Source organism: Ictidomys tridecemlineatus, chromosome 11, assembly GCF_052094955.1.
Source record: "Ictidomys tridecemlineatus isolate mIctTri1 chromosome 11, mIctTri1.hap1, whole genome shotgun sequence".
NCBI classification, from domain to species: domain Eukaryota; kingdom Metazoa; phylum Chordata; class Mammalia; order Rodentia; family Sciuridae; genus Ictidomys; species Ictidomys tridecemlineatus.
The window spans coordinates 100,505,798-100,532,445 of NC_135487.1; the positions used below are offsets into that span (position 1 = coordinate 100,505,798).

A 26,648-nucleotide genomic window follows, 5' to 3' on the forward strand; every position below is an offset into this window, starting at 1 on the left:
CTTACTTCGCTTAGCATGATGTTCTCCAACTCCATCCTCCAATGGAAACTTTTAATGTATTCATTCTTTGATAATTTTATCATGTTCCTTATACTTCTCACTCTTTAATTAATTCATTTGACACTTATATCTGCCCACAATACACCAGGCCCAAACTGCCCATTTACAATGTAGAAAATTTTATGTAAATATATTGTAAATCTTAATTTTCTTATATGTATTCTCCTGTACCCTAGGATCCTTCTTTACTGATTGTACCAAATCTTTCTCCTCCCCTTTTTTGTTCTCCCTTATACTCTTTAATTCTTGATATGCTCTTTTTTTTGCCTTATTTTTAGCCCACCACTGGTTATCCTTCTACTTCTGTAATTGTTCTTCCTATTACCTTTGCCTCTTTACCTCCTTTCACATTATTAATGTAGATCTTTTTCAGACTTGTATCTTTGCTTTTTGAATTTTTCCTCCATATAATTTCATTCAGGGATCTTATTCACTCTTAATCATTCTATTACTTTTATATTGAATTATAAACAGTTTTATCTTGTATCTCGATTTCTTTCAATATATCCTATCTCAGACATCCATCAATTTATTTCAGCAGTACCTAAAGTTCAATTGGCTTATAATACACATGCATCTATTTTCTCCCATTCCACATATTTCTTATTCAACTTTCATATTTTTAGAGAGAAATCTACTATTGTTCTATCTATTCATGCTCAATTGTTGGTGTCATTTTCTGACTTTGCTCTCCTCTGTGTTCACTCCAACTTTAATCTGCCACCAATTCCTTTGGGCTTTTACTTCTCATTATTTCTATTTTCTGCATCTACAGTCATATGGCTAAACCCATGGTCCTGGTGCATCTGCATAATCTTTTAAATCTGTTCAAATTCTGCATTCTTTTAAGGTCTCCCTAGCTCTATGGTCTCTTTCTTTCATTTGATTCATCACTTGTAGATGGAAGATTTCCCCTAGTTACTGGTCTCATTACCAATTCCGTGCACTCATGCCTTCATTGGCCTCCTAAATTTATTTCATAATTCTTAACTAGGTTAGAGATATTCCAAATGTTAGGCAAAATGAATCTCAACCATCTTACTCATCTTATTTCCTTCTGTTCTTAGACACAATTTCTATGATGTAGACAGTCTGTATGCTTCATCATTAACCTAGCGTACACTGAATTTACCAATATTTAAAATATTTTACTCAACTCTTGAAATTATTTCTTTATCTCTTATATTTGTGAATTGTAATTTTATCATCTTTTTTGACTATAAATCAAGTGCCACGTCACTACACTGCTTTCTGTCATCACTGTAGTTCTCTCTTTCAGTTCTACTTACGGCAAACAATCTGTTCCACTTCTATGACATGCATCACACAGCTCTGAGGTATAGTCACATGTGTGCTGGATAAGGATTGGCTTTGGGCAACATTTTAATATAATAAACATATCCACCTTAAATTAATAAACATAATAAACAAATCCACCTTAAATTAACAAAATAAGTTAATGAGAAGGTAAGGATGGAAATGAGACATAACTGAGATAGAGAATTAGGTCTTGAGAAGCAATCTGATTTTCTTATGGGCATAAGCTGCCTATTTTCTGCACATTTGAAATTTAACTTGAGATTGAAAATGAAGAACTCCATGTCACACCAAAAGGGCAGAAGGTTTCTTTTCATGAGCAGATGAAATATAGTTGGTTTCCTTGCCTTCCTATAGTTTGGTTTCCTTGCCTTGGAAGGCCGACAAAAATTTACATCTGCATAGTCATAGCTTCAGAAATCTCTTGAGGCACCTATTCTGGTCCTTGTACTTTTTTCCCTGTTTTTTTCTAATGACAAAAATAAATAGCCAATGTTAGTTGAAGTGGTCAGGAAAGACAGCTGTTTTTTCTTTTCATATGGGGAAATTGAAATTTCTGACTTTAGATTGTGGACGTGGCACAACTTAGAGGACAAATCTTCTTTGTATGCCTGAGGCAGTCTTTGATTAGTGTCTCCACATAGGAACAAAATCATCTTGTGGGAAATGTACATAAGTGATTAGCAGCAAGTGCAGACATCAAAAGCTTGCCCAAAGCTGGGACTAGTTTCCATACCTTAGAATAATCAAGAAGTCAGAATAGGAGGATAATTTTCTACACTTGAACATCATTCATGTACCTAGTATTCAATATTGGATGCCAATTACTGTATTATGTGCTAGGTACTAAATTTGATGTTTATGTATTTTATATCATTTAGTCCACACACACTTTTCAGGGATATATTATCTCCATTTCAATAATGAGAAGTCCCAAGAGGTCTAATGACTTTGTTGTGTTCTTCTTGACATTGAGTAGTGGAGTCTGGACTTAAAACAGATCTGATTGATCTCAAGGACTACATTATTAGCCTTTCCATGAAAGTCTCCTGAAAGTCTCCCCAGGGTTTCTTTTCCTTGTTTTCCACCACACCAGGAGAACTCTCTGTCTAGTCAGTTTGTTTTCCTAAGGGTCACAGTAGTTATAATGTATGAAAGTCATCTATAAATTTTTATATTTTTAGGACTGAAGAGGAAAGAGATGAAAATCTGGAAATTATTTCTGGATTTCTGAATGGGAGCAGACAGCTGTGTGACAAGCACACAGTGTATAAGGGCCAAAGTCTTTAAAAATAACTACTGTGACATAAAGTCAATAAGAAAGTTCGTGGAACCTTCTCAAAAGTGACATATGAATATTTGAGATTCATCTCGCTTTATAATCATGAAGTTTAAAGTGTAAACTCCCAATTTTCTTAAAGAGAAAACACCTGTATCTGCATAAATTTAGGCAATATAACCAGAATACTATCAAGTGTCACTTACTATGTGGAGGTGCTGAATACTTCACAAGGTGAAGAATGCCAAGGGGCCTAAAAGTTGATATCAAGAAGAGGCCGAGACACAGAGGAATTAACACTAATGGCTATTTCAAGAGCTAGTTCCCAATACCTTCATGAAGATCTATCCTACATCCTCTTTAGGCTTTTTAAACATGTTTCTTAGTAGAAACTCAGGTGAAATTCTCCAGGTGCACATTTATTAGGTCTAGAGAAAGACATGATGAGCAGAACAGGTTTCCTGTGAAATCTTAGAGGATATGAAGCCATTGAGGGTTATATCATAATGAAAGATCATGTTGAAACATGAGACACCAGATAGCAGTGAACATGAGAAAATATGTTTTTAAGAAAGTGAATGTGCACATATTTCCCGTGTTGTCCTATAGTTGAAGGCTAATTTATCACATCCTGGTCTCTCGATACTCTCCATCTACAGCTTATCTTAATTCAGTCTCAATTCATGACTCAGGCACCTCTGTTAATCATGATATTTTCCTCTTATCCAAACATTCTGTTAGAGAATTGTGTCAACTGGAGAGGGAAGGCAACTATGAGAATATGCATAAATGCAGCGTGGAATATGTTGGAAATGAGAAAAAGTCAACACTACAGTGTTTTAAATACCTGGTGAACATCATGTGTAGTCATGAATCTTGTTTTGCCCAATTTGTTAATTTCAGAGAGAACATTACAATGAGTTGGTGACATGTTTATATCCTGTTGCAGCCTACACATTATGATGTTATTATATTGCTTTTATTATTTTGGTACATTTGAATAACTAGCTCATGCTACACTGTTCATTCCCAATGAGAACTCTGCAATGATTTTAGCACATTGTTATCCCCATAATCATAATTTCCTTCTCATTTTCTCAAGTCTTACAAATTTAGCCACAGCCCAGTTGGCTGGATCAATGGATGGAGGGAATCACTTGGTGGTGTCTGAGTTTGTGTTTCTGGGACTAGCTCGTTCGTGGGAGATCCAGCTTCTCTTGGTGTTCTCCTCTGTGCTTTATGAGGCAAGCATGACTGGCAACATCCTCATTGTGTTTTCTGTGACCACTGATCCTCACTTACACTCCCCTAAGCTCTTCTTACTAGCACGTCTCTCCTTCATTGACTTGGGAGCCTGCTCTGTCACTACTCCCAAGATGATTTATGATCTTTTCAGAAAGCACAAAGTCATCTCCTTTGGAGGCTGCATCACTCAGATCTTCTTCATCCATCTCATTGGTGGTGTGGAGATGCTGCTGCTCATGGCCATGGCCTTTGACAGACATGTGGCCATATGCAAGCCTCTGCCCTACCTGACCATCATGAGTCCACGGATGTGCATTTTGTTTCTGGCTGCTGCCCTGGGCCTTGGCATTATTCACTCACTGTTCCAACTGGCATTTCTTATTAACAGACCCTTTTCTGGCCCTAATATATTGGACAGCTTTTATTGTGACCTCCCTCTGCTTCTCAGATTGGCCTGTGCAGACACCTACAAATTGCAGTTCATGGTCACTGTCAACAGTGGGTTTATCTGCGTTGGCTCTTTATGCTTCTCATCTCCCGTGTCTTCATCCTGTTCACTGTCTGGAAACATTCCTCAGGTGGTGCCTCCAAGGCCCTCTCTACTCTCTCAGCTCACATTTCTGTAGTCATTTTGTTCTTTGGTCCAACTCTGTTTGTTTACACAAGGCCACACTCTAATTCACAGACACAGGACATAGTAGTAATTACCCACTGTACATATTTTTTTAACATTACAAGTGATTTGTTATTATTTTAAAAAATCAACAAAAGGGAATATTAATTCTGGAAGATTTTTAAGTCGATTTAACACTATTATACATTTAAAGAAAAAAATTGTCCCACAAACCTTCCCTCACAAAGCCAGTGGTTTCATATTTACACACTATTATTTTAGCAATTTTAAATGTTAATCTGTGATTCAAGGATGATACTTCAGAAACATAAAAAATAGAGCTCCTTTTCATGGACATGCTTTCATTTTTTATGGAAGCCAGATAATCCTAATGTATAACTTTAAATCTGTAAAAACATCAGCTTTATAAAACCTTTTAGAAGACTGTCAAACAAAAAAGAGGGCTTCTCATCACTTAGGTCTGAATCTTCATCTACTCCTTCCCTTTACAACTGTATACAGTTAATGCAATCAAAAATATCCCAAGAAAGACCCAATTACTGAAATAGTATGCAGCACTGAAAATCCAGAACTTGTGAAGGAATAGGTATGTCTGGATAACAGTACACTGATCTTCAGGGCATCTGCATCACCTCTCTTTGGCACAGAGGGTCGTTAGAAGTTGCATTGCTCTCTGTTTAGTACTTTGGCTTCCCTACACAACATACTGGGGGACAAGATTATACATCAAGTATCTAGTATGAAGGACAATAAGTAGAAGTATAATACCAAGAAATACGAGTGCTTGAGGTCCACTTTTATTTCTTCTGATTTTATATAATGTAATTTTAAAAGGCCATCTGGAGAATTTCTAATTCCTGCCATTAAAGTAAACATAAAGTGCATAATAATAATCGTTATAAGAATATCTACAAGAGAGAATATGAGTAAAGGCAAAAACATAGTCAGTGGATTACTTGGGTGAGCTGCAAAAATTATAAAACCAGAATCTATTCCAATTTAAATTTGACAGGAAGAGAAAAGTTACAAAGAGCAATGCAACCAAGATGAAAAATATTTCCCAGATGATCTTCAGGGAACACAGAGCACCACAAAATTTTGTTGACCAGCTGTTTTCAATGAATTCTTCTCCTACCTGTTCATAAACTTTCTTCAAATTGCTTTTGACTCCTGTGCTGGTAAAGGTCTACCAACTTTACTTTTTGAATTAATGTTCTGAATATTTTGCTCCACTTCTTTATCATCTTCTGAAGGTTCATGAGCACCACAATTCCAGCACCTGTTATCAGATTTAAGGTAGTGCTGACATGCCATAGGCTGTGTGAATCATAGCTGCCAACATTCCAATTCGGATCAGAGAACTAATGGGAAAATACAGTGCAGCTAACCTACAACTGCTTACCTTAGTCATATATGCACATAGGGTAATAATGTCTGATTCAGTCTACTATCCTTCCTACCCTCATGCTCCTCCCCCTCCCTTCACTCCCCTCTGCCTAATCCAAAGTCTCCTGATACTTAGTGATGATGAACATTTTTTCATATATCTGTTGTCCATTTGTATGTTTTCTTTTGAGAACTATCTAAGTTCTTTGCCCAGTTTTGCATTGGATTATTTGTTTCCTTCGCTAGGTGAACACTCTACTGCTGAGCCACAACCCCAGTCCCTGTATGTTACTTTTGAATTCTGCAGCCTTAATGAAGAGTGTTTCTTTATATTTTTAGGTATTAGCCTCTTTTCAGATGCAAATATTTGCAAATAATTTCTTTAGGCACTGGGTTGGATCTTCATCCTCTTGTTTCTTTTGCTGTGAAAATATTTTAGTTTGATAAAATTTTGTTTTTGTTTTCATTGCTGATGCTTTTTGGTTCATATTCAGGAAAGCATCATCCCAAAAATATTGCGGTGCTTACCCTATGTTTTCATCTAGAAGCTTTATAGTTTCAGGGCTTGCATTTACGTCTTTAATCCATTTTGAGTTTATTTCCATATCTAGTATGAGTTAAGTATCAAATTTTATTCTTATACATCTGCATTTCCAGCTATTCCAATACCATTTGCGGGTGAGACTATCTTTTCTATATATATTCTTGCTATCATTGTCCAGAATCAAAAGTGTTAACTCAAGTCTGAGATTTCTGTTTGTTTTTTTCTTTCATTCATTGACTTTTATGTTTTCATAACAGTATGGAGCTATTTTGATTTGTATATTTTTGTAATAAGTTTGACGTCATTCTTCTTTTGTTCTCTTTGCTTGAGATTCCTTTGGTTCATTGGGCTCTTTTGTTGAAGAATGACATTGAAAATTTCATATCTATCTCACTGACACTGTATATTTGGTAACATGGGCATTCTAAGACTATTGATTCTTCTTAATCATGATCATGGAATATATTACTATTTATTTATGTTGTCTATAATTTCTTTAATCACCTATTTTGTAGTTTTCAGTATATAGATCTTTCACTACTTTGATTAAATTTGCTCCTAGTTAATTTTTTTATGTTATTGTGAAAGACAATAATTTCTTAAATTATTTTTCAGATAGTTCATTGTTAGTGTAAAGAAACGCTAATTTTTTTGTATGTTGTTTTTTTCTAATTTTAATTTTATTTTTCTTTAGTTGTAGTTGGACACAATACTTTTGTTTTTATTTATTTTTATGTGTTGCTGAGGATCGAACCCAGGGCCTCACATGTGCTAGGTGAGCACTCTACCACTGAGCCACAATCCCAGCCCCTCTATGTTGCTTTTGAATTCTGTGGCCTGAGTGAATTTGGTTATGAGTTCTAACAATTTTTTTTGTTGGAGATTTAGAAGTTTTCTACACTTAAGATCATCCTATCAGCAAGCTGACACTGTCTTACTTCATGCTTTATGATTGGAAGTCCTTTATCTATTTCTCTTATTTACTTGCTGTAGTACTATGTTGAATAGAAATGGGGAGAGTGGGTGCCCTCGTCTTGTTCCTGATTTAGAGGACAAACTTTCAGCTTTTCACCAATGGTTATGATGTTAGCCATGGGCTTGTCATATGTGGCCTTTATCATATTATAGTACATTAACTCTATGCCTAATTTGTTGACAGGATGTTGAATTTTGTCAAATGCTTTTTCTGCATTTATTGAAATAAGCATATGTTTTTGTCTTTCACTCTGCTAATGTGGTGAATAACATTTATTCATTTATCAATTTGCATATATTGAACTTTATACCCCAGGGATAATAGACTGCAACACAAAAATAATAGGAAATTTTCTTTTTTCTTTTTGTCCTGGGGAATGAACCCAGGGCCACTTAACCACTGAGCCACATCTCCAGACCTTTTTTGTGTGTTTTATTTAGGTTTCACTGAGTTTCCTAGGGCCTTGGTAAGTTGCTGAGGCTGGCTTTGAACTCATAATCCTCCCTCAGCCTCCCAAGCTGCTGGGGTTATTGGTGTGTGCCCCTGCGCCTGGCTCAATAATAGGGAATTTTAATATCCCATTTTCAATAATGGCATGTCATCCAGACAGAAAATCAGTTAGGAAAACACTAGATTTCAAACTAGACCTATCAGACCTGTACAGAACCCTTCTTCCAACATCAACAGAATGCACATATTTTTTTTTTTCATAAGAGCACAGAGGACATTTTCCAGGCTGGATCACAAGTTGTGACACAAACAAGTCTAAACTAATATAAGAAGCTTGAAATCACACTGATAACTCTTCCAACCATAATAATATACAACTAGAGATCGACAATTGAAGAAATTATGAAATATTTACAAATATGCTCCTGGACAACTATTACATAAAAAAAAGAAGTTAGAAGGAAAATTTTTTAAAAAATGATGTAAATGAAAGTGAATAAACAAGATATAAAAATATATGGGATGCAACAAAAGAAGCTTCAGTGTTTTTTATCTACAAAAATGCTCACTCAGGGGCTGGGGTTATAGCTCAGTTAGTAGAGTGATATCTTGCATGCATGAGGCCATTTATTCAAACCTAAGCATCACACACACACACACACACACACACACACACACACAATGTTTACTTAGACATAATAACTGATACAATACATTTCAAGGCTAAAAGCATTACTGCTGATAGTCTCCAAACCACGTGGTAGTGATACAAACTGTATAAGCCCCTAGGTACCCCTTTATTTTTTTCTCCCTTGCATGTGCTCAAGTTCTTTCTTTTTGTTTGAAAAGCTCACACAATTCAATTCTTTTTCTCACTTTCAAGATTCACCTTAGACCATCATTGCCTTTGGAAGACTTCCAAGAACCCATTCCTCTGTGGTCTTCAATAAGTTTTATCTCTTTATTTAGTTTTCCACTTACTAGATTTTTTTACCCTCTTTACATGTCTAACCTCCATTAGGTAGAGTTTCCAGAGCCAAGAGACTCCTTACTCATCTTTGTATCTTTAGCACCCAGCACAGTTTCTAGTTCCCTTTAGCCACTCAGTAAATATTTGTCAAATTAATCTCTATCAGAGGGGCACTGATTTGATACACAATATCCTTAGGTTTATTCTTTTTTATATAGATGGTTGAGAAAAACCTGTTTTAATTACATAATTATTCTGGAGTATAAATGAACTCCATAAATCTTTAGGCATTTTTATCTGCAGTCCTGTCTCTGTCTGGTTCACTGGGTCTCTGTCTCTCTATGAATATGTAAGTACACAAAAATGCACAGGGGGCAAGTATGAACAAAACTGGTTACATGTGCAGGCTCCAGATCAGATTTTCTGCTGTCAAATGCTGGTTCACCAATTTTAGGGTTAGGGCAAATATTAAGTGGAAAATATACTGCTTTTCACAGTCAATGAATATTAAACACCATATTTGCTTTTATTTTAAACCACAGGCTTAAATAATTATCCAGTCATCTCCCCTTGTTGGGTATGTCTGAATATTAGATATTTGTTACCTTTTAATTTATATTTACACTCAGTGTTTTTTCACTCATTATATTCTCATGAACCATTTTAAGTTTTTCTGAATCCAACATTTTCCTTTAAAACTGTAACTACAGAAAGTTAATATTTGGATGGCTCTGCTCAGACTAAAACTAACATTTCTAAGACATTGATATTCATGCTTTATATCATTGCCAATTAATATTTTTGTGGACAAACTGATCATGAATAGTTCTTCCATCTAGAATTTTGTGACTTTGATTTATTTATCCCATTGCGTTTTTCTTATTTGCCATGAAATAGTTGATAAGTAGGTACACAAAGCAACAGATTGTTTTGACAGCAGCTTCAACTTAAGTGTTTGAATTGAGGCTGTGGTTTCTATTCTTAATGTAGAGCTAGTTTCAAAAGCATAAAATTGTTCAGTCAATTTTTTCTTCCTATTTTTTTCCAGTTATAATTTGCTTTCCTTATTATTTGGCTTCATGACAAAAAAAAATTCTGAGGAGTAAGAAATGATAATTTGCAGAAATAGATGTCATCCCCAAGTGACCCATTAGCTACCTTTCTCCTTAGTTACCTCGGGAAAACCAGCAAGACTCTAGAAGACAATTGCCAAAACACAGTGATTTCTATCTGGCAGTATCAGGTTTCTGAAGTTCCTCTTGATCACTACCCAAGCTCAATTAGTGCTCTTAATTAACTACCTTTACAATAGCAGCATCTTGTGTAATTCTTTACACAGGAGAATATTATGCAACAGAGTAAAACTTTCCAAGTTCTGACTCCCTGAAGATAAAGTTGCCTATGCCCTGTGTCAGAGAACAAATTTTCTCCTTTTTATTGTTTCAGTGTTAACAATGTGAGAGCACTGATGGGATCTGATTCTGGCAGTGAGAGTGAATGCTGGCCTGTAGACAAATGGTGGTTAGAGGTTTTGTGCCACTTTTTTTTAACCAGGTTTCTATTTTTATTTATTTATTTATTATTTTAAAGTTGCAAAATAAAACATAGTACAGAGACAGCATAAAAATGAATATTTTTAATAAAGTAAGCACCCCTGTAATCATTACTCAAGTCAAGAGAGAATTTACTAGCCATTCCCAAAAATCCTCAATGTTTCTCTTTCCAGTTCCAATCTAACTGCTCTTCCCCTTAAAAGTAACTATGATCCTGATTATACAATTAAAATATCTTTTCAATTTTTCAGCTTATTCTTCTTAGTGTGCATTCTAAAACATTCTTATTTAGTTTGTTCATTTTTTTCATCTGATTCATTTTAAAAATCTCTTCCTATATATGGGATTCTTTCCATTTTTCTTTCCCTTAATTTTTTTGTTGAAAACATTTATCCAAAAGGCACTTGGCTCCAGAGGTTTGACTATACACGTTTGTTTCTGTTTATAGGGGGTTTTTGTTCATGCATCAGGAAGCATATTTATGACTTTCCTCTGTTATTAGCACTCTTAATGTTCAATATAAATATATATGTATATAAATGTATATACCTATGTATATAATATATGTAGTATGTTATATAGGTAACATATATATTATATAAATACTATGAAAGAGAGAGAGTTTGATTTGAACACCAATGCTAATTCAACCCAGTGAGCATCTTGCCTTCTATTCCATATCAGTATCTCTCTCCTTTCATAGTGATAACCTGGGTTATATTAATATAACCATATAATTAATCCAATAAATAAATATATTTATTTATTGGATTAATTATATGATTCACATGCATTTGTTTCAGAATTGCTATGTTAGTACCACTGTAAAAGAAAAAAAATCATAATACGAAGACAATTTTTTTGTAGTTATTTTATTTTTTTAATGAAATTGTGTTAACCTGAATGCCCAGATTAAACTCATGTATTGGAAGTATGGCCCCGAATATAGCAAGATCAGAGCTGGGGCTTTTATGAAGGGATTAATTTGTTCATTTAATTTGTAACCTCAACAGTGTATTAATTGATTTTGATGGATTAATGATTTAGACTACTGGGTAGGTAGGTAATGTTGGTGGAGGTAGGTTTCTGGCGGTGTGACCTTGGATTGTATCTGTCCCTTCCCTGGCCCCAGCTTGCCCTCTCTCTCTCTTGCCAGTGCCCATGTACCATGTTGCTTAACAGGCAGGATTATTGAACAATATGCTGGCAGCCAGATGCCAAATTAGCCAGAGCAGAAGCTGCCTAACACTGGCTGTTCCAATGGCAATTAGATATTCTTACAAAGTTGGAGCTTTTTGTGGGATCTCAGAATGGGTGTCCAGGAAGATCAATCTCCAAGTCAGTGAGAGGAGAAGCTGCAGATCTCAACAGAGGCTGAACTGTAGTCTCCTGGGAACTCAAACACTGAGGTTCAGCTCCCCTAGACCAACACAGAAGCAGTCTCTGCATTAGAGGTAAGGGTGAGAAATGTTGACAACCTTCCAGGTGGGCCATTTGGCACTTTGTGGCTGGGCCCTCGGCTGATGAGGAGGGGGCTTGTGGCAAGCTAGGTGAAGCTACAGATTTCACAGACATGGTATGAAGATGCCACAATGCCAGGGACACAGAAAAGTCAACCTCCAAAGATAACAGAGGTCCTCTGCAGCCCTCTTCTCCAAGGAGATGTGGCCAAACTCAACTTTTAACCCATAGAAGTGTTCCACAACTAACAAACATCAGTAGTTCTAAAGGTGGGTCTAGGATTCTGTGGTATTCATCTTGGTGCCTTTCTTGGATTAAGGAGAATTGTGCTAAAATCTGATTTTGCAACATAGTATTTTTTTATCTCAGCAGTCTCTCCATCAGCCTGGGTGCAGCCTTATGATCTGTTAAGTGGAGAGGGGATAGTGGGAGATCCCTGGGAGCTCCACATCCAAAGGTGCCAGTAGGAAACAGCAAAGAGAACAGAGCACCAGCCCCTGCCTGCATTATGAGACAGACAGGTACAGGTCAGCACGAATCCAGGGTTATTGTAAAGAGATTCCAAACAGTGTACACTAGTTTAAACCCATGGTTCCTAGTATTGAAATTAATATTAAATAAAGTGCATATGTGACAGATACTTTAAAATCCAGTAAGAATTTCTCATGCTTTGGAGATAATCGCATAGATAGAAAACTTCACTGAGAGCTCAGGACCAGGCAAATCTACATCTGGGTCCTGCCAAAGACCCCACATCCTGGAAATTTTATAAAGCATGAGGATGAACTGAACATCAGGGACAATCATCAAAGGAAAAATGGAAGCAAACTCCACTTGAGCCTGGGAGAGAGGGCTGCCCTGAAAGTGCCGAATACTCCTAGAAATTTGCCTAAAACAGCTTACTTAATACTCAATTCTAACCACTTGCTTCTAAAAATCACCCTTCTACCCACTTCAGCAACTTCATCACTCTGGTTTTCTCATCCTTTTTGCATCATTTTTACATTTTAAAGATATACAGATTTGCTTTATCTAAGGGCATATGACTTAATTTCATATTTCTACTAATCATTTTTTTAAATTATTCCTCTTATTAAAACAAAATTTTGTCTTATGGTTAAAGATTTCTTTCCTAGGTAGTTTATCCAAAGCCCCTGTTTAAAATTAGTGTAGCATGAAATGCATGTTTATTTAAGCATTATTTCATAATAACTTGATAACGTTTTTATTAGTAGTACTGTATGGCCAAGGGAGATTTAAAATAAGTCACACTGATGGGCTGGGGTTGTGGCTTAGTGGTAGAGCATTAACCTAGCATGCATGAGGCCCTGGGTTCAATCCTCAGCACCACATAAAAATAAATAAATAAAAATAAAGGTATTAAAAAAAACCTTTAAAATAAGACAGACCAAAATCTGAACTCCTTACTTGATCGTTTTGTTGTAAAAGTCAATGCCTCCATCAAATAAAAACAAATACACAGCATCAATTAATGAAATTAATAGGAAAAATATAGTGCAAATGTGCACCCACAATGAGATGGAAAGGTAAAAGCCAAAAACAATGGCAAAACGAGAGAGAATCCCATGAATTCTGTGTGTATTCAATAGCCACCAAAAATATTCTAACCCAAGGGTCTTGGGGCACACATGTATTAAAACATCCTTAAATACAAAGAGCCATATAGCCTGTAAAATGATGCAGATTGGTAAATAATGATAAAATATACAAAATTATGTAAAAAAACTAATTTTTTTAAAATTTCTTAATTGAGGTTCTATAAATGGTGACATTTTGGTAAATTGCCCTCTAGGTTTATTTGATTGCTAGGGGAAATGGGTGTTAGACAAATCAGTTTGTGTCATTCCCAGCTAGGAACAGCTTCATCACCTCCTAGGTTCTGGGAGGAAGTCATAGGAGAGGCTGTCCAGCACTGGCTGAGTGCACTGCAGGAGCCCTGTGCATCCTCTGTGCACCCATCCTGAGGCCCCCTCCCCTGTGTATCTCCCCTCCCCGTGTGTCTCAACTTCTTCCGTGGTGACCCCACCCACCTCCTAGTTGGGGCTCTGCACCATGTCCACAGCTGCTACCCTGACACAGGACCTCTGCTCAACAGACCTCCTCACGTTCTTTTCCTCCAGCGTGGTGCCCACCTTTCCTTCTGTGCTTCTGCCTGGTGCTTCCTCTCTGCCTCTTCTGCCTTCCTCTTTTCTTCCTTGGCCTCCTTCTACTGCCACTTGGTGATCTGCAGATGGTTTCTCTCCTTGGTGCTGCCCTTGAGGACTATTCTCTCCCCCTGGAAGGTGGGTACCTGCACCTTGCTGATGTGGATGCTGAGGACCACCACACCTGGTCACTTGCTTCTCTGATGCAGGAGTTTCAGGGGCAGGAGGCTGGCCTTCCACTAGGCAGAGGTTGACCCCTGGGGCCCTGGCAAGTAGGGAGATGGGGGGCTGACTCTTGCAACCTCCTTCATGGCCTCAGAAGTCCAATATTGTTCAGCACCTTCCTCCTCATCCCTCTTGGGTAAGGGTATCTTGATCCCCCCTAGCTGCCAGGATTTCCTTACTGCCTGCTGCCTTTTTCCCCACACAGGAAATGTCCTCAGGGCACACAGTTTGGCAGATGATGGTCATAAATGGACTATAAAAGCTGGTGGTCATCCTATCCAGCTGGTCAAGGATGCCCCCCATCCTCCAGGCCCAGGCTGGAGTATGAGGTCATCATGGACCACACAAACTCAGTGACCCTCTGCAAGCATTTTTTGGAGGTTGCAGGCTTCAGAACTGCCTCAGAAGCCAGGAGCAGTTCTAGCCTGTACTTTTTCCAAAACTGTGCAGAGGAGGGTCTCGGCCTCCACCCAGCCAGGGTAAGCAGCCCACTTCTGAGGGGACATCCCATCACATCTGCTCCTTCCAGCATCAGGGCTCTGACACTCTCTGTTCAGCCCTGCATTGTGGCTTTCATCAGGGGGGTGAAGCTGAACACATTCCTCCTTTCAAGATCAAGACCAGAGAAATAGTTCAACAGGTAGTTGGTGATGGTGGGGTGTCCTGCCAGTGCAGCCATGTTCTCCTCCTTGTCTTTGCCAATTAACGTCAGTATGGGGGCACTCTGCTAAGGCCACCAGAGTGTCCACAAAGCCGTGATAGCAGGCAACAAAAGTCCGGTCAGGCCACTGCGGTCTGTCTCTGCACCTGCGTATCCCATGGACCCTGCTGCACAAGCGACCGCAGGAGGCCTGCGTCCTTGGCACAGGTGCACAGAAAGGTGGCCTCCTCCAGGACGTCCTCCGGGGCGCTGTCCATGCTCGCCATGCTGCATTTCTCCTTGCCTTCAGGAGAGTAGAAGTAATCATCAGTAGCGCTTCTACGGGTGTCTGCCAGACTATTCTTTTCTGCACATTTTATCTTGTCTGAAATTGGGATGTATCTCATTACCATCAACCAGTTGATAGTCACAGAATTATCCCAGCTTGTGCCCATGTGAATTATACCTTATAGCGGCATCCCCTTAACTGACCTGCATATCATTAATGTAAAAAAAATGCCAGGTTTGAAAAATATTACCCTCTGACTCAAGTTTATCTTATATGTAGAAAAGCATGGAAACAGTAGCAGGGAAGAAATGAGTATTAGTAAAACAAATACTCATTGTTGGAGAACTTATCACAATTTCATATTTTATTGAAAAGAACTCACAACCCACAAATAGATGAAGTTGAGCTAGATTTTGTCAGTGAGGTATTTGCAAAAGATTGCCTATCACATGTCAATTAATGAAGTTGAAGGCAAAGAAAATCACCCAAACCCATGGAATTTATGAAATAATAGTAAAAACTATAAGAGGCTTGCATGATGGATTCATGGGCAGAGGCATCAGATATTGTTTTGTCTAAAGCTTCCCACCAGCATCAACAGAAAACAGGGATGGAGCCCTCTTTCATGATAAGAAAACACCAGATCTCTAGAAGACAGCTAGGACACTGTTCTGTGGGGCAAATGCAGGCAGCGATGACAGTGAGGTAAGAAGTGACTTAAAAGGGTCGGGTTCAGAATATGAAGTTATAGTCATAATTTAACCAGATTATTTCTTTTTTGCTTTGGATGTGAGGTGTCCCCCAAAGCTCATGTGTGAGACAGTGCAAGAAGCTTCAGAGGAGAAATGACTGAGTCATTGTCTTGATCTAATCAGTGAATTAATCCCTGATGGGATTAATTGGAGGCTAGAGGCAGGTGGGGTATGGCTTAAGGAAGTGGCTCATTGGGGCATGGCTATGGGGTATATATTTTATATCTGGAGAGCAGAGTTTCTCTCTGCTTCCTGATCATCATCTAAGCTGCCTCCCTATGCCACACTCTTTCCAATTGATAATTAACTATATTTCTAATTACAGATGAATATTCATATTACTTTATATGCTTTTATATTAATGTAGTTTTATGTATAGAACTAGATTTAGGGTTACTATTAAATTTTGTGTAGGGTTAGAAATAGAGTTAGGGAATAAATATATATATCAAAAACATGAATATACATAAGAATGTACATGTGAAAATGTGTATGAAAATATATGTTTTGAAATAGGAAAGGGTCTAATTTGAATTGTATAAATACACATTTTTCATTTTCAAATGCAGAGGTAAATTATATATAAAAATATATATTGATATGTATGCAAAAATATTGTTGAAAATTGAATATAGAAGTCAAAATACACATAAACACTCATATTATTACATATGCATTTATGTAAAATTAAGTATAGAGATATTTTGAGAGTTAGTATTAAATTATGGCTTGGATTAAAGTTAGGGAATGAAAATGTAAATCAAAAACAAAACTATAACAATGTACACTTGAAAATATATGTAATTATATATCTTTGAAATAGGGAAGGGTTTAATGAGAGACATAAATACACATTTTTTAAATTGCAAACACAGATAAATATGTATATTAATATATAATAGTACTTATGCAAATGTACATCTAATTATACATGAATATACATGAATATTCATATTATTACACATGAAGTTATATTAATACGTTTAGATATATTGGTAAATGTAGGGTTACTATTAAATTGTTTTTAAGGTTAGGAATTAATATATATAACAAAAGACATGAATATTTATAAGAATGTACATGTGTATATATGTATGACAATATATATCACTATATATGGGTTTGGGTTTTTTGGGTGGATAGATACCAGGGATTGAACTCAGGGGCACCTGACCACTGATCCACATCCTCAGCCCTATTTCATACTTTAATTAGAGACAGGGTCTCACTGATTTGCTTATTGCCTTGCTTTGCTGAGGCTGGTTTTGAACTCTGGATCATCCTGCCTTAGCCTCCGGAGCCACTGGGATTACAGGTGTGTGCCACAATGCCCAGTGGTATATATTTTGAAATAGGGAAGTAAGTCTTATAAATACACATTTTTTAAATTATGGTTGCAGAAATAAATTTTATATATGCATATATAATAATAAGTATTTAAATGTACCATTGATAATTGAATATATAAGTTGAAATACACATACACATTCATATTACTATACATACATTTATGTAAAATTAGGTTTGGGTATAAGATTATTGTGAGAGTTAGTATTAAATTATGGCTTGTGTTAGTGTTGATATTAGAGAATGAATATATTTATCAGAAAACATGAATGTTCATGAGCATATACTTGTGAAAATATCTATGAAAATATATATTTTTTCAAAATATGTTTTGAAATAGGGAAGGGTTTAATTTTAATGTGAGATATATATATATATATATATATATATATATATACACACACACACACTTTTAAATTTGTGAAAGCACAGATAAATTATATATTCAAATATAATGATATATATGCAAATGTATTTTTGATTATTGAATATATATGTCTCATTACACATGTATATTCACAATTTTATGTAAGCTTCTATATTAATATAGATTCAGGTATGGGGTATATTTAGCGTTAGTATTAAATTCTGTGTAGGATAAGGGTTAGGGTTAGTGAAAGAAAATACATATCAAATACCAAGAATATTCATTATAATAACTCATGAATACATACATGTATGAAAATATAAATAAATCTATCTATATGTTTTGAACTAGGGAAGGCTTTATTTTTTATTATTTTTTTAAAAAATTTTTAGTTGTTGATAGACCTTTATTTTATTTATTTATACACTGTGCTGAGAATTGAACCCAGTGCCTCACACATTCCAGGCAAATGCACTACCACTGAGCAAAGCCCAAGGCCCAAAATAAGGAAGATTTTAATGTGACACAAATACTGATTTTTTTTAAAAAGGACTGCAAGATAAATTATATATATGAATATATACTTATACATATTCAAATATATCTTTGATAATTGAATACATACTCTTTTTACAAATGAATATTAAAATTATATATGCATTTATTTTAAGGTAAGTTTAGGTATACAAGTAAATATAGGGTTAATATTAATTTCATATTTTTGTGTACATTTAGGTTTAGGGTTAGGGAATGAATATATACATTGAAAACATGATTATACCTAAGAATGTACATGGTGATATTTGCATAAAAATTAATATAAATATATGTTTTTATATAGGGAAGTGTTAATCTGAGACATATTAGTACATATTTTTAATATGAAAATGCATAGATAATTTTATATATGAATATATAATAACACATCTGCAAATATAACATTGATAATTGTGTACATAAGTATAAACACACATGAGTATTTATATAAATATATATGCTTTTATATGAATGTAGGGTAGTTATAGGGTTAAAACTATGGTTAGTACTAAATTTTGTATATAGTTAGGGTAGGGAATGAATATGTATATTGAAAAAGTATAAATATTTTAAGAATGTACATGTGCAATTTTGATGTTTTGAGATTGGGAACAGTTTAATATGAGATGTAGGAAGACACATTTTTAATTTGCAAAAGCAGACATTAATATTATATATAATATTAATATGTAAATATATAATATATATGCAAATATACAAGAGATATTTGAATGTAAGTCAAAATACACATAGACATTGGGAAATGAATAGGTATATTGAAAAACATGAATAATCATAAGAATATACATGTAAAAATGTGCATTAAGATACACAGAAATATATGTTTTGAAATAAGGAAAGGTGTGAGATGTATAAATACACATTTATTAATTTCCAAATGCACAGATAAATTACATATGAACATATATAAATACATATGTATAGAATTATCAATTTCATATTTGAATGTCTATGCAATAATTTTCATATTACTATATATGCTTTTGTATTAATGTAGTTTAGGAATGAGGTAAATTTAGGGTTAGTATTAAATATTGTGTAGCATAAGGATTAGAGTAAGGATATGAATATATAAAAAAAGTAAATCTTCAAAGATGTGCATGTGAAAATATGTATAAAAAGATAAAAAATAAACAGAAACCTAATAAAAATATTATATGGAGAAAAAATGACAATAACTAAGGGAAATCAACTGACATATACACAGTCGAAAACACTGTCTATATTTAATAGAAAAAGTACAAGAAAAAAAAAGTTGATCTCAGATATTTTGAAACAGTAAAGGCAAGATAACAAATGCAATCATAAAGCAAGACTCAAAATTTCCTTAAGGGTTTATTGAGAATAGATGATTTGACCATAGAATTAAATTATGAGTCAACAATCAAAAATATGTCAAAGCTCACCAAAAGTTCCAAATAAAGCAAAGAATTTTTACAAAAAATACATGTGGGGTAATGAAAAACATTACAAGGAAAATTGGAAATACTTTTGAGCTGACGGATAACAAAGATTCAACAAATTAAAAGCAATAAAGAAGTGCTTCCAGGGCTGGGTTGTGGCTCAGTGGCAGAGTGCTTGCCAAGCATGTGTGAGGCACTGGGTTTGATTCTCAGCACCACATACAAATAAATGAACAAAATAAAGGTCCATCAACATCTAAAAAAAAAAATTTTTTTTTTAATTTTCTAATTCCACCTTCTTACATTAGAAAAAGACACAGGGATAAAATCAGTGTTGACTCTGATCATGCAACTTGAGAAGCACTAATAATAATTTATTTCTAGTAATAATTAAGAATTTGCCTAGAATAGATATGTACATGGAGTCCAGGGCCAGTGGATGTAGCATATACCTACACGGGATCTCAAAAGAGTGCAACACCATAGTAGGCAATGTTCATGTGGCCAGGAGCTGAATGGTGTCTTGAAGATGTGGCAGGTCAGCTGAAGATTTTGAATTTTTTCTCACTGAGAAGCAGGCAGAATGGGGTGGGAAGAGAACGGAAGGGAAAGGACTACTTTGCAGTTACTTTTGCTGCTGAATCCTGGGCACATTGACCACAACCATATAACCTTTTTTTCTCTCTGATATGCAGTTTGGTGTTTGGAGCATTTTTCTTCTAGGCCTACTTTCTGTGACACAGGCCACATTACATAAGGTGCTCCTGGAAACTTTGGTACGATTCAGATTTTTCTTCAATGAATTATCTGTCAAGATCATGGGGGAAAGCAATTACTTAGACATAGACCTGAAATGAATCCTTTGTACTTGGAAGCACCATCTTCTCTCTTTTGCATATATTGTAGTTTTTAATTTTAGGCAGATTACTGGAAGTATACTAATATAGTCTTGCATAATTAAATTCCTGTTAAGAAATTATTTTCAAAGCCTCTCTTTTTATTTAAATGGGGACTCCACACTGTTTGGAATAGAACCTGATATTACATTATACATAGGTGTAGCTTTTTAAATTTTACATCTCTTTGATTTGGTTTTACTTTCACCTTGGGTATCTTTTTTAGTTTTCACCATGGGGTGTCTTTTTTTATTTTCTTATCTTTACATATTGAAAATATTTTCCTATTCTTACCCTGAAAAATACAAGGATTGCAGACAACAGCAAGAGAAAGAAAGCAATAAAAGAAAGAAGGACACATGCTCTTTCTTGTCCACTGTGGATACTTCCTGCAAATGCCTGCTCCCCACAGAAAGGAGGACACAGTCAATAAAATGGTGGCAGGATTTTTCACTTGTTGAAAATGTCTTGGCAGTTGCCCTTCTCAGGCCAACTGATAATTTAGAGCTCTGACTTCAACTCATCCCCAACACATATCAAGTCTACTACAAGAAGCCCTACTCCCCACATGCCCAAATCTGGAAATCCACAGGCTGTCAAGGACTCATGATACTCTGCCCCAGCACAGAACAGTTTTCTTCTTTACAGTAACATGACCAGGCATGTCAGGATTGACCTAGACATTGACACACCACATCCTTCCATCTAAAGTATTTTCAGTTTTACACATAAGAAAGCAAAAGGCATGGGTTGAATGAACCTCCAGGTAGCTGACCATGGGGAGGTTCCTGGAGGGAGGCATTCCTGGAGAGAGCACGGAAGTGCTGGACCTCTTCTCCCTTACCTGTGCTCTCTTTCATCTGGGTTCTCATCAGTCTCCTCTGTAATATCTTTTACTAATAGATCAATAAATTTATAAACACAGGTGTTTCCTAAGTTCTGTGAGCTGCTCTAGAAAATTAACCAAACCTAAGGAAGGGATTAGGAACCCCAATTTATAACCTACCATATATAAAAACATTTTTCTTATGAATATTTCTTATGAATATTTATGAGTATTTATTTATAAAACAAAAAATAAATGGGGCTGGGATTGTGGCTCAGCGGTAGAGTGTTCACCTAGCATGGGTGGGACCCGGGTTTGATTCAATAAATGTACACACAAATAACACATACACACATATCACACACAGAGAAGCACAGGTCACTGCCTATGCTTGCATTTGGCATCCAAAGTGGAATGCAGCCTCGTAAGATTCATCCTCAAACTGTGGGATCTAATCCTATTCTCTAGGAATTGCTAGGATGAAATTGAATTACAGGGCTCCCACAGGGTATCTACTGGAGAACTGATTGACTATTAGACAATCGAAGCTCTACACACATTTTGGTGACCAAAGGTAATTCTGTGTTGAATATAAGGAAAGAGAAAACATGCTTTTTTTCTATATTTTAGAGATGTTGGTCTGTATACATACAGCCTCTGAGCCTCTGCCTCTGCCAACTCAGATCTTAGGGACCAGCCATGAAAATAGTAACATAAATAAACAGCAATAGTGAAATGTGCCAGTTGGTGATTTCTCAATTTGATACATGGTGAAAAGAACAGTTCGAGTCTTGAAACTCTAAGTTTGGCCAGTTCATATTTCCCTTTTACATGGGTTTGGAATGATTTTGGGGTAGTGAATATTGCCTTGGGTAACACAGTTTTCCTACACAAGGATTTCTTTGTGACCATTTTCTCCAACCTCTTGCAATTTTTTGTTGGCATCACCTGCAACTTTTTTAGGAGATTAGTAATAACATAATTTACCTCATGCATCTACTTTATGCACATCCCCAGCCCCACACACTTCACTTTTGTCAGCTGTGAAATGCAGATAATAATAACTTTCTAAAATGATTGCTCTGAAACAAACAAACAAAAAAAAGAATTAGCATTTTTATGTACTGAGAACAGAGCCTAGTAAGTATTCAATAGATATTTCTGTTCTTAGTATCATGACTATGCTGAACTTCTGTTGATTTTTTTTTATTTGTTTGTTTGTTTTGACCCAACTGTGGATCAAATTCAGGGCCTTGGGCATTCTAGGAAGTGCATTACCGCTGAGCTACACCCCTAGTCCTGAACTTTTGTTTCAATACTGTATTTGACATCTGATTGCTTCTTTTTCATAGCAGACTGTTCTAATTGGATTAGTGTAATTATTGTTCAAATCTCTATTAGAATATTAATTATACCAATTTTTAAATTACCTTCTAGTTTCTGCATTAAACATAAAAGCTGCTCTAGCCTTGGAGAAGAAAACTAAGAATAAAACAATTTCTGGCCTTGAATTTTTGTATTGGCAAGAATTATTTTATATTTGACACAAAAGGACACAATATTAAGGTAAAAAAATAAAAAAAAACACATTAGGATCTTAAAACCTCTTCTGCTTGAACAATTCCATCAAGAAAATGAAAAGACAAGTCACATATTGACAATATTTTATAGATTAACAGTATTCAGGTATCTGATGAGACTTAAGGTCATATAAAATCTTCAAACTTGACAATAGTAAGACCAGCAACTTAAAGAGGGATTAAATATTTCAACAGATACTACACAAAGAAGAGAATTTGAACATCATTGAGCACCCGAGAAGATGCACAAAAGCATGAGTCATCAGGGAAACAAAAATGAAGAGAAACTCACATCCGTTTCAAAGTCTAAAATTTAAAATACATGCCAAGTGTTGGCAAGTCTTTAGAACAACTGCAGCTCCATTCTCTGTTGTTGTAAGGGATATATGTTACAATCATTTTGAAAAATAGTTTGGTAATTGCTTATAAAGATGAGAATACACTTATCATGTGACCTATCAATGCTGTCACCAGACAAAAACACAAAGCTACAAAAGTACATGTTATATGAACTTCAGAACTGCTGTACTCAGAACAGTTCTCAAATAGAAGCAAGTGCCTGGATAGAGTTGCAGTTGTGGCTCAGAGGTATAGTGCTTTCCTCACACATGTGAGGCCCTGGGTTTGATCCTGGGTTTGATCCTTGGCACCACATAAAAATACACAAATAAATAAATAAAACAAAGGTATTCTGTCCGGCTACAACTGGACATTTTTCATATAAGTATGAAAAAAAAAGTGCCTGGACAAAATGAGTCATCATAATCTTTGAAATGGAATAGTACTCAGCAATAAAAACATAAACTACTAATACTAGTAATAACATGGAAGAATCTCAAAAATGTTATGCTGAGCAAAAGGAGTCAGATAGCAAAGAATGTATGAAATTTTTTTTTTATTTCTATTTAGCTGCACTTGCACTTTCTTTCCTCTAAGTTGTTCTTGTTCACAGTGACAAAAAGCTGACTAAAACAATTCTATTTCATGAACTTGAAAAATACAATGATATTGTCATATAAACAAATATGCTAATGATATATCAAATCAGTGGAGGAAATAATAACTTTTTAAAAAATAATCTCTTCTGGCACAATTAGGTGTCCATCTGGAAGGAAGTAATGCTGGAGAACTGACTCATCAGGCTAAAAAATAAATTCTAAATGACTGTAAGCCTAAAATGTAAAAATAATTAACTTGAATATTAATTTCAAGATAATTAAAGTGGGGTAGGGAGGGGGAACAAGGGAGGAATAGACAAACTCTAGATAGGGCAGAGGGGTGGGAGGAGTGGGAGGGGCATGGAGTTAGAAATGATGGTGGAACAAGATGGACATCATTATCCAAAGTACATGTATGAATATATGTTGTATATAACTAGAGATATGAACAATTGTGCTCTATATGTATTATATGGATTGAAATGCATTCCGCTGTCATATATAAAGTAATAAATAAATATTGTGTTAATAATAAAAAAGGAAGTATTTGTTGTATAACACTGGCATTGGGGAGAAGTTTGTCAACTATGGAAACTCAACAAATGTAAAAAAAGAATAACTTTATTTGATAACATTAAAGTCTTCCAATTCTTCTCCATGTGATGTCTCTTCCTTTGCAAGCACTTTTGGGTGTTGTTCATTAACTCTGAATCCTATGACTGTCAAAATCGAAAATTAATACCAATAATTATAATTTCTTAGGATTTTCAACATACTTTTTTTAACAAATAAAAGTATTTTCTCATTTTTATTTCCACACTTTATTCCTCTTGGCTTGTCTTTTATTTTTCCTAATTTTGTGGGCTAAGATGTCCATCATGATAGCGAGTAAAGATGGTGAGATAAGATATCCTCATCTTGCTCCTTAGGGTAGGTGAGAAAGCATTTCACTACAAACTGTATCAATTGTTTGTTCTTCATAGATGCATTTCGTCAGGTGAGAAAAATTCCTTTATATTCTTAGTTTGCCAAATTAAAAAAAATTAGGAATGAGTTTCAATTTTGTGAAATACTTTTTTAAAATTTATTGAAATTATTGTATATTATCCTTGTTCTGTTATTGAAGTCAATAACACTCATTAATTTTCAAATATTGAACAATCTTTATAACCCTAAACTACACTTGGTTGGGTTGTATTGTTCCTGTTACATATATCTGGATTTGGCTTATTTTTATAGAGGCTTGTCTGCACATATGTTTATGAGAAATGTTTATGCATGGTTTTTTTGTTATCAGATCTTTTGATATCAGGTATGTTCCATTTGGTTTTGGTATCAGGATTATGCATACCTAATATATGAGTTGGGTATCTTTTTTTCTTTTATTTTCTGAAATAACTCTTGAATATTTGTATAACTTGTTTCTTCAAGAAATAAAAGAATTTAACCTGAAATCATTAAGATTTAGAATTTTCTTTGTGCCACATTTTCAAATTATAAATGCAATTTTTTCATATAATTTTTGTAACAAATTATAAATTCATTTTTTTCTCTTGCTCTCTGTTTTTTTCCTTGTCAGTTTTGGAGAATTCTATTTTTCAAGAGATTTTTCCACTTCACCTAAGTTATTGTATTTGTGGACATAATGTAGTTCATTATAGTCTTTGATTATCTTACTTTTAATGTTTGTAAAATCTACGCAAATCACCTAAAGATAATTTGTATTTTTTGTCAATTTTCTCAATTAGCCTTGCTTAGTATTTATCAGTTTTATTAATATTTTCCAAAATTTGATTATTTTTCTATCGTTTATCTGTTTTCTATTTCATTGATTCCTGCTCTTTATGACTTCTTTGTCCTATTTACTTTGGATTTAATTTGCTTGTTGTTTTCTAGATTCTTAAGATAGAAATTAAGTTCATTAGTTTTTTTTAATTCATTTTAGTTTTTAAAAAACACAGCAGCAGAATGCATTACAATTCTTATTACACAAATAGAGCACAATTTTTCATATTTTGTATATAAAGTGTGTTCACGGAAATTCATGTCTTTATACATGTACTTTTTTGCATTACAATTCTTTTTTATTGGTTGTTCAAAACATTACAAAGCTCTTGACATATCATATTTCATACATTAGATTCAAGTGGGTTATGAACTCCCATTTTTACCCCAAATACAGATTGCAGAATCACATCGGTTACACATCCACATTTTTTACATAAAATGCCATATTAGTAACTGTTGTATTCTGCTACAATTCTTATTATACATATATTCCACAATTTTTATATCTCTATTTGTATATAAAGTAGGTTGACACCCAACTCATGTCTTCAAACATGTATTTTGGATAATAATATCCATCACATTCCACCATTCTTGCTAATCCCCGGCCTCCTCACTTCCCCTCCCACCCATCTTTACTATCTATAATTCATCTATTCCTCTCATGCTCCCCCTCCCTACCCGACTATGAGTTAGCTTCCCTATACAAAGAAAACATTCAGCATTTGTTTTTTTGGGGGGGTTGTCTAACTTCACTTAGCATTATGTTCTCCAGCACCATCCATTTACCTGCAAATGCCATGATTTTGTTCTTTTCTATTGCTAAGTAAAATTCCATTGTGTATATATGCCACAATTTTTATCCATTAATCTACTAAAGGGCATCTAGATTGGCTCCACAGTTTAGCTACTGTGAATTGTGCTGCTATAAACATTGATGTGGCTGTGTCATTGTAGTATGCTGTTTTTAAGTCATTTGGGTATAGTCCGAGGAGACAG

The 26,648-nt window shown here is 35.0% G+C and overlaps 3 pseudogenes; 1 reads left to right on the plus strand and 2 right to left on the minus strand.

The window, feature by feature from the left end:
• The first annotated feature begins 3,795 nt into the window (after nt 1–3,795).
• Nucleotides 3,796–4,853, plus strand: LOC101976806 (olfactory receptor 4F3/4F16/4F29-like; annotated as a pseudogene).
• Nucleotides 4,854–4,915: 62 nt separating this feature from the next.
• On the minus strand, nt 4,916–5,946 carry LOC101976527 (lysosomal cobalamin transport escort protein LMBD1 pseudogene; annotated as a pseudogene).
• An 8,051-nt stretch (nt 5,947–13,997) lies between these two features.
• On the minus strand, nt 13,998–14,842 carry LOC101976245 (ankyrin repeat domain-containing protein 33B pseudogene; annotated as a pseudogene).
• Nucleotides 14,843–26,648: the final 11,806 nt, after the last annotated feature.